This window comes from Podarcis pityusensis (assembly GCF_964106645.2).
Source record: "Podarcis pityusensis genome assembly, chromosome: 6".
In the NCBI taxonomy this organism is placed as follows: domain Eukaryota; kingdom Metazoa; phylum Chordata; class Lepidosauria; order Squamata; family Lacertidae; genus Podarcis; species Podarcis pityusensis.
In genome coordinates this window covers 44,155,411-44,168,432 of record NC_138030.1, presented here as the reverse complement: position 1 = coordinate 44,168,432, position 13,022 = coordinate 44,155,411, and the positions used below count along the sequence as shown (strand labels likewise).

General features: G+C 41.8%; 1 protein-coding gene across 9 annotated transcripts in view; it reads left to right on the top strand.

The window, feature by feature from the left end:
• Nucleotides 1-13,022, top strand: part of PPARD (peroxisome proliferator activated receptor delta) — a 52,148-nt gene that overhangs the window by 5,914 nt on the left and 33,212 nt on the right. For 2 of the 9 annotated variants that reach the window (XR_013987656.1, XM_081010059.1), the window contains exon 2: nucleotides 8,477-8,617. The exons of 3 other annotated variants lie outside the window; for them this stretch is intronic. The gene's annotated coding sequence lies outside the window, so the exon portion shown is untranslated. Of the gene's footprint in view, nucleotides 1-2,305; nucleotides 3,278-8,476; nucleotides 8,618-13,022 lie in introns of those variants that run through there. 4 more of the 9 variants (XR_013987659.1, XR_013987655.1, XR_013987658.1 and 1 more) reach the window with 4 other exon arrangements.

Here is a 13,022-nt window from a genome sequence, read left to right as displayed (position 1 = left end):
CAAATATGCATTAAAATTAGTCCATTGATAATTCATAATAAGGCCCAACAATAAAATACAAGAACATAATCTGGATAACAGCAAAAATGATATAATGTATATCCAAAATGGAATCTTAAACTCACTCTTACATTTACTTTAATCTTTAACTTTATGATGGTAACAAAACTGTTTATTGCAGAAGATTTATTTCTATAATTTAATATTGTCTTAATCATATCACCATTGTATCTTCATTGGACTTGTCATATTTTATTAGAAGAAGGAAGAATTGTTATTTATTAAGGGTATTCAACCTGCCTTTCATCCCAACATCCTAGGGGCAGGGTACAATAGATTTCACTTCTATAGTTGCTGTAAAATGAATGCATCTGTATTAGAACTATATTGAAACTGTTTTTAATTTGTGGAATTGTTTTTAACTTTTTCTAAATGGAAGTGTTTTTACTTATCTTGCTTTATGTTTATAACTGTTTTACTTGTTTTATAATTGTATATTTTTATGGTTGTAAAGGGACTTTATAATAAAGGGCAGGAAGCAAATAAATAAACAGACGCCTTTTAAATATGAATATGTAGCTTGATATTGATTGCGAAATGATTGTTTATTTTGTTGCTTTTGTAAAGAAAATGCCAAACTTTTAGAGTGCCCTTTGTTACACTGTAATCACAAGGCAGATTCCTTCAAGAAGTGATACTCATGATAGAACAAGTTTTGTGCATGGATCACACCCTCTGTAAAAACAAAAGCCTGAAATGGGGATACAAAATCCCTGTCATACCACTGCAAGCACTTCCAGAGTAGGAACAGTGACCCTGCTGTTGCCTTTTTGCTGGGGATGAAGAGTAAAATCCAAATATTCCTATTCACCAGTGGGCAACAGAAGGGGAGAAGAATGAATTTCTGAACTGGTTGAGAAGCAGTGATATTTAGTGTGCTTGGATTGCTTTGTGTTTGGGAGAGTAACAAAATGCTTTAATAGAAATTGCACCCTTTTACTCTTAAGGCGAATTACCAGTTTTGAAAATATACTTGTGTTGCGACAAATACACAGGATTAATTGTGAACGGCTCTTGTAATGCAGGATTCTTTTAAAGATGCACATGTAGTATAGTTCACTCAGTGACAAGAGCATAAGCAATTTAGACGACAGAGGGCACTGTGCTGCCTATTGTTTGTGCATGCAGGTGGCAAGATGTAGAGACCACTCAGTGCACTTAGAGCCCAAGGCCAAATGCAGGTGCTGCCTGCGAGAGGACGGCTTCCCTGTGCACTAAACAGTGTGTGACTGCATTTCTTCTACACATCATGTGCTTCCACGAAGCAGCAAATGGGAAGCCATCTGCACCCTTCACACCCAGAAACTAACCCTGCAACCTGGCAGATGCTCTGTGTGTTCATGTTTAAATTGTGTATGGGGTGTGGTGGTGCTTAGAGTGTTGGACTAGGACCTAGGAGACCAGGGTTCAAATCCCCACTCAGTCATGAAGCTCAGTGTGTGATCTTGGGCCACTCACTGTATCTTAGCCTAACCTACACCCCAAGCTTGTTGTGGGGATAAAATGATGAGGGTGGTTGGGGGAGCCATGTACGCCGCCTTGAACTCCTTGGAGACAAAGGTGGGATATAAATGCAATCGGTCAATAAAATAAACCATTGTAGGTGAAGGAATATGGTTAGGAAGATCCATATAATTATTGCTGGGCAGACTTACCAGTTTTGGCCAGGAAAAAGGAGTTGGCTAGAACAGCACATTTGGATCCACTAGCTTCTGCAAAAGCTGGGTGCAGGGTGGTCAGTGTGTGCCAGTTCAGCTACGTCTTGAATCCTTTATCTGCCTCAGTCTGATGAGTCAAGGTGATTTTGAAGAACTTTAGGAATGGCATGCAGGTTAGCACCTGCTTTATCCATCTCCATGAGAAAAGGCAAGATTGGGAAGTGTGTGTGTGTGTGTGTGTGTGTGTGTGTGTGTGTGTGTGTAAAATATGAGTTACAGTAGTGTGTGTGTTCATGTGTTCTGGATATATCATGAGTTAGAATGGTATAACTCTTCTCATTCCTACTGAGGGTAGGATTATTGTTTTTCTGGCATGGAAAGAGAGACTTAGAGAGAGGTGGTTAAAATTACTTGCTGGCAATATGTTTGATACAAGATTATTTAATGATATTGTGAAATTAGAGAGATTTTAGTGGTAATTTGCCCTGTTGTCTTTTTTAAAAATAAAAAAACCCATCTTGATTAGGGTGGCTAACCAGTGGCTTTACAGATGTTTTGCACTACAGTTCCCATCAGATTCAGCCAGTATGTCCAATGCTTGGGGCTGATACAAGTTGTAGTCCGAGCATTTGGAGTCCTACACTTTGACCACCTCTGCCCTAGATTAGTCAGTTGGTTAAAGATTTTTGATTCTCTAATGAGGTGACATTAAAATTCTCTCTCTCTCTCTCTCTCTCTCTCTCTGTGTGTGTGTGTGTGTGTGTGTGTGTGTGTGTGTGAAGATCTTGAAAGCATTAGATACTCAGAGCCTTGTAATTAAGGTATCTTTAAACAATAAACATCAGGAGGCTTTTCAGTGAATAGTAGGTATGGGATGAATGATAATTCTGGCTTGTGTTTGTGGTCATCGGTCTGGTTCAGAAAACTACATTCCCTTCTCATTTCTAGTTGGTAGTCATGGGAGATTTACAAGTTCCAACACCCTGTTCAAAGAGGGAGAGCTCACTCTGAAACCTGCCTGCTTATCTTCTCTGTATTACCTACATTTGGCATAATAGCAGGGAGTGGTGTAGTGACTGTGTCATTTCCATGGCAAAAGAACAGCTTCCGCCTGTTTTACTTTTCTGATTTTTATTTCAAAAGCTCCTTTCAGGAACTTTATAAACATGAATGAAAAAGTGTGTATGTTGGGGTGGGGAGCAAAACTGGTATATATGCTCTGGGTCACTGTGGGTGGCCACTGCCTCAATTCAAAAGAAGCCTCCTGCACCCTGATCATGACATGGGTCTGAATTACTGACTTGTAACACCACCAGTGAATTTTCTGGGGACTCCCTGCTTCCCCTGGCTTCATGTACAACCCTCTTCTAAAACTGTACTGAGAAAGGGCAAGGAATTTGAGTGCAGTCATGAAGCAGTAGCTGTGCTATTTTCTTGGCCAGCAATTCCATAAACACTCTGAGCAGGTGGCAGAGGCAGAGGCGGAGCGATAGAGAAGTACACAAAAGTCACATGCTCCTTTCAGATGCTGCAGGCAGTCTGCTGAATTCTCCTGGCGGGTGAGTTGCTGTTTTTCATGGTTTTAATATACTGCGGCCAGTGTGCAGGCAAGAGGATGTTTAGGGTTCTGTAATGTAGGGACAATATATTGCTTGGAGTCAGTAAGACCTTAATTTCTGTTTTCTTAGCATTTGGAAAAGGAGACGCTGTGTTAGGGCGTACAGAGATCTAGGCTGGAGACGTGTGAGTGGCCTCTGATCTATTCTCGGTTCTGTTTGTTTGAGCTGCAGGATCATGAATAAGTGGTGTGAGTTTTGTTATGAAAATTCTCATGGAAGGTAGTTCAACATGCCACTGCCCTGAATCTTTCAAAGCAACTGTGTTAATTAAGCTCAGTATATCAGCATCGGGTTTCTGCTGAGGCTGCTTTCAATAGGCTCTGCCTTTGTTCAGAGACACAGATCAGCTGTGTTCCATCTCACCCGAATGAAATGAAACCCTGCAGTGTGATTTTCTGAACTTTTTGGTGAGCATGCAACATTAGTATAACAGTTTCTCACCATAGCAGATTATATTTGAGCACCTGGTAATAATATGCTATTAAAGTAAAGCAGTGGCATTTCTCTTTCTAAGTAGCTGAACACTTAGAATATGGCCATTTTAATGTGGAAGATGTTGTAGGATTTTAGGTGTTGGCAATGTACTGTCTTTCTTCTTTTAGAGACTGAGCATTAAAATCTAAAATTGAAAAGCAGCGTAACATTCCAAACAGACTCAGCAGGAAATTGTGGTTCCCACAGAGCAATTTCACAGGTCAAGTAGAGCTATTAAGGTGAGAATGCTGATGAAACATCAATTATGATACTTAGAGATATTGCCATTGTTGTGAAAACTGCTGTATAGTGCATACAGCAAAGTCATCAAAATATTCAGTAGTAAACAGATGCTGGGCACAATTGAAAACTGATTATCTTTGAGGCTTTGGAGGTTTACATTACGTTCTATTTTTTTAAGCAATGGGTGATATTCAACTGAGTTTTCCTCAGAGTAGATCCACTGAAACATGACTGAATTGGGTCCATTAATTTCAATAGATCTACTCTGATTTCACTATTTGTTTTTTTTAAAGCCACCATTCCTTGGAGAAGGACATGGTATATAAATTTACAATAGTGATGCAGTTACTTGCAACTGTTATTCTTTTAAGTGTCTCTGTTTGCCAACCCATATATAGGATCTGTGCATGTACATGGCCCATCTTTCAAAGACGACTGTGACATGTTCATCCCTTCTGTTGACTAAAATTTTTAGTACCCACCCATCAACTCTATTAAGGCATATAAGACTCACCCATTCAGTTCCTCTTTAGTTGTCACATACTAGAGAAAGTCCTATCCTTTCTTTTCACAGCTGGAATTTTGTTTGTATCTGAAACAAAACAATCTGCAAGATAAAGCCCTTTTCTTTGGAGTTTCGCTGTCCTTTCCCATCCTCTGAGAGGATCAACATTATCATTTCAGAAACACTGCCCTGGTGGTGTACAGTCTTTAAGAAACATGCAGAGTGCAGGAACAGATGCCCAATCAAATGGTCAGCATCTGTGGTGAATTTGGCTGGGCAAAGACCATATAACGGAGACATGCTAAAAGTCTACCAAAGAGAAAAGCATCCATTTGTCAAAGTTCAGAACTGCCCTCTCTGGAAAAGCCTTTGCTGCTCTTGAAATGACTTCTCAAGGCCCTTATAAATAATTTCTTACTTAAAACTCCACCACCAAAACATCTGGTATTCTGATCTGCATTTCTTGGGGAAATAGAAGGATATAAACCATAACCAATTAATCTTAGATTTATAGAGTTGGAAGGAACCCCATGGGTCTTCTTGCTGTCTTTACTCTTAGTATAACTATATCGCAGTCTGTTCCCACATTCATTACATTTCTGAGTTGAGTATATGACCATGGTCTTATTTGTATTTATTGACAAAAAAGCTTCATTCTGTTTTCCATATGCGGCCTTGATGCTGGCAAGAGAGCTGACTGGGAAGAGATGCTGCTCTTCAGATGTACAGATAGGGTTACACCCTGGCAGGAAAACTTTCTCATGGGCCTTTTGTGTTGCTTTAAAATAGGAAATAAGATACTAGCTTTCAGGAGTAACCAAACCTATTTTTAACAGATGCTTCCGAGTAGGGGCATTTTATATCTTCCTATATACGAGAAAGTTTTTCACACTGCAATTTGTGTGACTGCCAGTTGGCAACCACATAAATTGCAACACAACAACAGCGGGCAGAGTGAGTGACCAAAGCAGGCAGGTCAGTAGCATGAGTAAACAGGCCTGCAGAGCAAGCAAGTGGGTAGGTGGGTGGCCCAGGTGGGCATTCACATGTCCCTCCTGTTGTTGTTGCAGCCACCCGCTGCCTCCTAGCTTGGTTTCATGCGGGGACAATGAGGGGAGACAAGCTGAAGGGGTGCTCCCTGTCATCGTCGCCACTGCTGCTACAGGTTGAAAACATTCTCCCCTTAGTTCACTGCCACCAGAAAGAAGTGTCCATTTATAAATGCACGCTTTCTTCTGCCAGTGAAAGTGGTGCGTGCTGAAAGAGGGGAAAGCTCTCTTCTCTTCATGCCCCTCTTCTCTGTGATTGACGGTGACAGCGGATCTTGAGACTAGGGTGAAATGTTGGAGGAGGCACGAGTTTTGGACAAACTGTGAGACAGAGATTGGAAACCGGGTGGGTTGTGATGGGTATATGGGGGTGTTGGGGTGAAGGAGCTGTAAGGGTGTTGGGGTGATGGGAGTTGTCAATACAGTGTGGGGTTTGGCAGGGTTGGTGAGCAAATGAGAGTCCCAAGTGGTGATCAAAATACTGATGTTGAACATTAATAGGAGCAAAGCCTTTCTTTGTCTCCTCTACTGCCCCATCCTCCCACCATCATTTTTTATTTGATGTGTAAATGTTTTTCCCATATATATATATATATATATATATATATATATAGTTGAAAAATCTGAGATTTCTGAAGACAAGTACAGGCTAGTGAGATCCTGCCATTTTTGCTGCCACTTCATTCTGTGTTCGCTTTTATGACAGGTGAAGTCGCTTTTCTTGGCAACTCTTTCTTAATACCTTTTGACAATCCATCAATTCCAACATATTTCTTGTTTTGGACTCAAAAACCAGTAACAGTGATTGATGTCTTTTTTGGGACGGGGAGGGGAGAAAAAAATACACTGCCCTGAGAAATGTGGGAGAGCTATTATGCCTTACTAATCCCTGTGAAAATCATTAACAGAATTGTCTCCTGTTGTTTGCTCAGTTTTTAATCCTCACAGTGTTATCTAAAGTAATCTTACTTCTGAAGAGACAAGATTTATAGACCGCTCTGATTGGAGGAGGTTTGGACCTGTCTTTTGTAATACTGCAATTAAATGCTCCAGACTTGAGGGGTTTTTCATCAAACCCACTTTGTTGCATGAAGGAACTCCCCAAACCCCTTATTACCAGAAGAGCAATTTTTGAATTGTTGGCTTGAATATGCATTTCTTTATTTTATATATATAGATATATTTAAAGTATTCACCATAAAAAAATTCCCCTAGGTGTAAGCATGCTAAAATTTCCACAGGAAAAATCTCTAGATTTCTATAGAAAGCCTTTCTTCCTTCTTCATGAATGACTCATAGAGAAGTTTCTACACAGAGCTTTGAACTTCCTTGTGAAAAAAATACGTTCCTATGACATTGTCTTGTTTTTCCTCTTTACTGATGGAGTTTCTAGCAACTGCTCTGTAAAGTGTGGTTTAGATTCTAATCCTCACTTGTTTTGTTATTCTGGATTAGTTCTAAATTCACGCTTGTGAAAAAATGGCCACTACAGTGTTACCTCAGGTTACATACGCTTCAGGTTACAGACTCCGCTAACCCAGAAATAGTACCTCGGGTTAAGAACTTTGCTTCAGGATGAGAACAGAAATCGTGCTCTGGCGGCACAGCGGCAGTAGGAGGCCCCATTAGCTAAAGTGGTGCTTCAGGTTAAGAACAGTTTCAGGTTAAGAACAGACCTCCGGAACAAATTAAGTTCTTAACCTGAGGTACCACTGTATTCTTAAAGTCTGACAAATTATTGTTGGAGGCACCTCTGCCTGAAGTTAACCTTTTCGAGATTCTCTCCTTTCTTCACTCTGAAATAAGTAGACATATACGACTCCTCACATTTTCTGTAATCTTAAAATATAAAGATACATCTTAGATCAGCCAAGAAGGCCCTCTTGATTGTTTGGAAGCAAGGTATGCTTGGTGGCTGCAACATTAATTTGGAAGTTCTGTTATTTTGAGATTGATCAAGCTTCAGCACTTTTGAGAAGCATTGGGAAATCACCCTTTTGGGGGTTGACTTCCAGTGGTTAGATTTAAGATTTTAAGAGGCAGGAATTTTAATAAGTGTTTTCATCTTATTTTATTACCCATGTTGTTGTTAAACTGGAACCTTTTCCAGGGATAAGGGAACCTGCCATGATGCCCTTGGAACTTGCTCTGAAGCCTCTGGTTCTGATCTCTTCAGGAGACTTTGTCCTTGGCAGAATGGATGGTACGGTAGATTTTGTTATGACTTAGCACTGCCTTGTTGGCCTTGGTGCCATCGTTTGTTGGTGTACAATGATATGACTCTTACTCTCTCATAGGCATAGTGTCTGAGAGTCTTAGTGTTGCAGGGCCATCTGTTCATCCGCAGGTGTTTTAGTTTTGCACACTGAAAATGTATTTGGGTGCCAGACAGGAAAGTGTTGATATGACTGGCAAATGAGGTGAGAAAATGCAACTCTGTAAAGTTAATAGTTCCAGATTTCTCACTGTTCAGTCAGCAATCTCAAGGCATCTGTAGAGGGGGCAAAAGGGTTGCTAAACACTTTTCCAGCTGTCTTGGATGAGTGCAGCCTAGACTGCAATGCTACCAGTACAAAGCTGAATTGTTGGTGTGAGTGGCAGTTTCTCTCTGTGCCTAGGAAAACAGAGAAGGAGAGGAACCTACTAGCTTCTGGCTGGAAGTTCTTGAAAAATAAAATTAACTTATATGAAACTTCAGCATAGGCTTTCGTTCAGAATACAAAGCATGGGCCACTTGCAAAAGAAAGTAAGGCTACAGTCTTAACCCAACTTACCTGAGCGTAAGCTTCATTGAACTCAATTGGACTTATTTCTGAGTAGACATGGTTAGACTTCTGCTGTAAATCTGGGTTTAACAGCATTGAACAGCTTTCCTCAGCCTGGTGTGTCCTCTAGTGATTTGAATTCACTCCCATCAGCCCCTGTCAGCATGACCAACAGTCAAGAATGAAAGAAGTTGTAGTCTGAAGCTTTTGGAGGATAACAGATTGGAGAAGGGCGACTAAGAAGGTAAGGAAACAAGCATTTAAGGCAGAAATAAATCAGAATTTCCTGATGTCTGTAATGCCATTTACAGGTTTTATTCAAAAAGCAGCAATTATATTGAGAAAATAATAAATACAGTTTAATATAGCTTACATATCATAAATATGCAAGAATGCCATCACCCTGAAGTTTGATTGGGCACAGATAGGTGGCTCTGTGAATTATAGTATGATGAAGGGAAGTGAGCTGCGGAGGGACAGTTGGAACAGGCTGCAGCAGCCCTGGACCACTGGCTGCATTTTAAAATGCAGGCTTCTCTGTGGCTTCCTTCAGCAGCAGCAAGTGCTTGGAAGCCCCACAAGGGATTTTGAAAGGAGGGTGGAACAATCATGTGATACCATAATAATGTCATGTGCGTGGCAGGTGGGTTGCTCTCCCTACTTGTCAAAGCTAGCATGTGGGGTGGGACCCAGAACACTTGCCCACTCTTGGTGTAAGGGGTTAATGGGGAAGGTATGGAGATGTGGGGGGGGGGGGATAGGTGGGATTGGCAAGCATCTTTATATAGGCGGCTGCTTCATCAGCAGGAGAGCAAATCTACAGGATGACCACGCAGTTTTTGTCCTGTTAGATCTCTGCCTTCAGGTTAGAGAGTGTTTGTGCTGATTGCAGTGAGTGGTACTGCTTGAATGCTAGTTGAGTGGACATAGCTGGAGTGTAGATGCAGAATCTGATGTGTGCAGATTCACACATCAGCTGTGGCAGGGTATCCCCAAAGCCTTATGAGGAATGGTTGAGGGAGTTGGGTATGTTTAGCCTGGAGAAGTGAAGATTGAGAGGTGATATGATACCCATCTTCAAATATCTGAAGGGCTGTTGCATGGAAGATGGAACAAACTTGTTTTCTGCTGCTCCCGGGGGTAGGACCCAAAGCAGTGGATTCAAATTACAGGAAGGGAGATTCTGTCTAAACATGAGAAAGAACTTTCTGGTGGTAAGAGCTATTCAATTATGGAATTGACTACCTCAGAGGTTGGATGGTCAAGGATATGTTAAGGGTTTCTCAGCTATGATCCCTGCATTGCAGGGGGTTGGACTAGATGACACTAAGGGTTCCTTCGAACTCTACAATTCTATGATTCTAGGATACTGAAAATGAGAATGTGGAAAGCAGGCCTGTGAAAGCCAGGAAGAGGAGAAACTTGGTTTGGTGGGTTCCCTCTGAGTGAGAGACAGCATAAGGAGAGTTGTTATGAAGTTACTACCTTCCATCTGAAAGTGTGGGATGTGCCCACTACTGGACCTTTGTTTATCTGTGGCCTTAATTGCCCAGCTGTATAGTATGACATTGGATTATGGTGCCAGGATGTGTCTGGATGGGCAGGTAGGAAGGAGTTGTGAATATGTTCCCCCACTTTCAGTGGTGATGGGCAGGGGAAAGTATAGCTGGAGTTGTGTGGCTAACTGGGAATGTAACTGGTCTATCAACTGCCCTGTAGCCCAGTGGCAGAGCCCCATGGGACTGTTTTAAATGGTTGTTGGTCCAACACATCAGGCAGGGCACAATCTTGATGTTGTCTTTAGCCCAAGTGATATGAGGGATAGATCAAACTTTTTTTGGTGGTGGTGGGGGTGCAATTCAGTCCCTTGTCAACATTAGTAGTAATTAGTAGTAAAGTAGGCCTATTTGGATGGCCCACTCTCCGAGACTAAAGGAACTTGAGGAGCTCCTGAATTCTTGAGGAATTCCTAAACAGTCTGAACAATCCTGTTGATGCTTCACTATGGAGTAGTGAGATGAAATGAGTGGTTGACATATTCGCTCCTGAGCATCCTCTATGGCGTTGTGGAGCTAGGGCAGCTCCTTGGTATTCTAGAGAGCTTCGGGCTATGAAGCAAGCAGAATGAAGACTAGAGTGCAAGTGACACAAGTCTCACTCTGAAGCTGACTGAACGCTGGTTAGTGCAGTAACTGTGCCAACCATGTGGCAGTGCATGCAAGTTGCAAAGAAGGCTCATTCACAGCTTGCATTGCATTCTCTAGTCACTGGCCAGTGGAATTATTTCAAACATTCTGAATGTTACTGACTTCCACAGAGGGGGAAGGACCTCTGGAGCATTAGAGGACCTACTGTGACCAACTGGCTATATATTTTGAGGATAAAGTCACTTGACTTCAGAGTGACCTTAATTCTGCGGTTATTGCAGTTCTAGATGAAATACCCAGTGCCATAGTCAATGATGTGTTGTGAGATCAGTTTCAGCTGATGCAGTCTGCTGATGTAGACAAGGTCCTGGCTGTATGCCTGACCATGTATCCTCTTGATCCCTGTCCCTCCTGGCTTATTAAAGCTAGCAGAGGGGGTTTGACTGTTTGGGGCCAGAGTATGGTTGGCACTGAAGTCCGTAAGGGGATGGTGTCTACTCCCTTGAAAGAGGCTGTGGTGCAACCTCTCCTGAGGAAACCAGGCCTGAACCCCTTGGACTAGAATATCAACCAGTTGCAACTACCTTTATTGGGGAAGGTGGTGAAGAGAATTCTGGTAGGGCAGCTGCAAGCATTATTGGATGTCATGGATTATTTAGGTCTGTTTCAGTCTGGGTTCAGGCCTGGCCATGGGATTGCGTCTTGGTTGCCCTGGTGGATAATCTTTTCAAAGAGTGGGACAAGGGGAGTGCAACTTTGCTTTCTCTTCTTGCTCTGTTTGCGACTTTCAGTATCATTGACAATGGTATCCTTCTGGACTGACACTGTCAAATGGGAATTGGAGGGCATTGTATTCCAATGGTTCCTGTCCTACCTACAGGACAATGCTTTTAGGGAGAGTGCTTTGTGGTCCTTTGCACTTACATGAAGCAGGATGACACTATTCTTTCCCCAGTGATATTTAATATTTACATGAACCTGCTTGGAGTGATCATTAGGAGTTTGTGGGCAATGAGTTATCAGTATCCTAATGACACTTCACTCTATTTCTCCATCACACCTGCATCAGGGCAGGTGGTGCGGGCCCTGGACTGGTGCCTGGATCCAGTGGTAGGATGGGTGAAGGAAAATATGTTAAGCTTGAATCCTGGCATGACAGAAATACCGTGGATGAGCGATTCTTTAGTCCAAGCAATTAGTCAACTGATTTCCCTGGATGCGCTCTCTCTGAAGGAGCAGTTTGGGGGTGCTTCTGGAACCTGTTCTGCCAGTGGATGCCCAGGTAGCCTCATTTGCTAGAAGTGCCCTTTACTTCATGCAACTAGGGTGACACCAACAGCCAGTCCTGAACCAGGATAGCTTGGCCACAGTAGTTCAAGCATTGGTGACTTCAAGATGGGATTACTGCAGTGCACTTCAGTTCAGTCTTTGTGGGGCTTCCCATGCACTTGAACCAGAAGCCGCAATTAGTTACTGCACCGTTACTGACAGGAATGAAACCCTGTCTGCATATACTGCATATACACCCTTGCTTGGAGTTCTGCACCAGTTGCCCATTTGCTACCAGGCCAAGTTCAAGGAATTACTATTAGAATATAAACCCTTAACAGCTTGGGGCCATTTTACTTGCAAGATCACTTTACTCCATATATGCTCCCTCAACTGCTTTGATCTGCAGAACTGACAGCATTAATGGTGCCACATAATACTTGTTCAATACTTACAAGAAATTGTTCTTCCTGTGTAGCAGCACCTATACTTTGGAACTCCCTGCCTGCTTGACATCAGGCAGGTACCTTCGCTGTAATTTTCACCACCTGCTTAAAACATTTTTGTTTCGGCAATCCTATTCAGACATGTAGAAGCTACATAAGCATCTTCTCTTTTTTTGCTAGTGTTGATTATGATAGTCTTCTACATGTTTTTAAATACCTATTTTAACTGTTCTTATACTGAGGTTTAATGCTTTATTTTATACTTATGTAAACCACTTAGAGGCCAGTAAAGCGAGATGAGCGCCGCAACCCCAGAGTCGTCCACAACTCAATAGTCAGGGGTCCCTTTACCTTTAAACCACTTAGAGGTTTTCTTACAGGCAAGCAGTATTTAAAATTTGTTAAATAAATAGAATAAATCTCTATCCCCATGCCCAGAATACATTCTGGATTGTCCTGTCATCTCAGTAAAAAAGAAAAGAAAAACAAGTATTTAAACACTGATAATTGTTGAACTCCCCTAGAATATGCAGAGTGGAAGTTTCCAGTGTTGGGAGGAGTGGAAAGTTTTTAAATTTCATAATTAAAGTAGAAATTGGTTTGCTATTCTTTGACTGTCTGTTGAGCATTACAGCCAAAAATTTCCATGTTGAATGCCAAGTGTGTAGACAACTAAATAAAAGGGTTTCTCTCTCTTCTCTTTTCAGGGATGCCAAGCATCTCTTAATCTTGGGTCACTAGAAATCCCCTGATTTCTGGATACTAAATCTGGAAAAGATTATTCTGG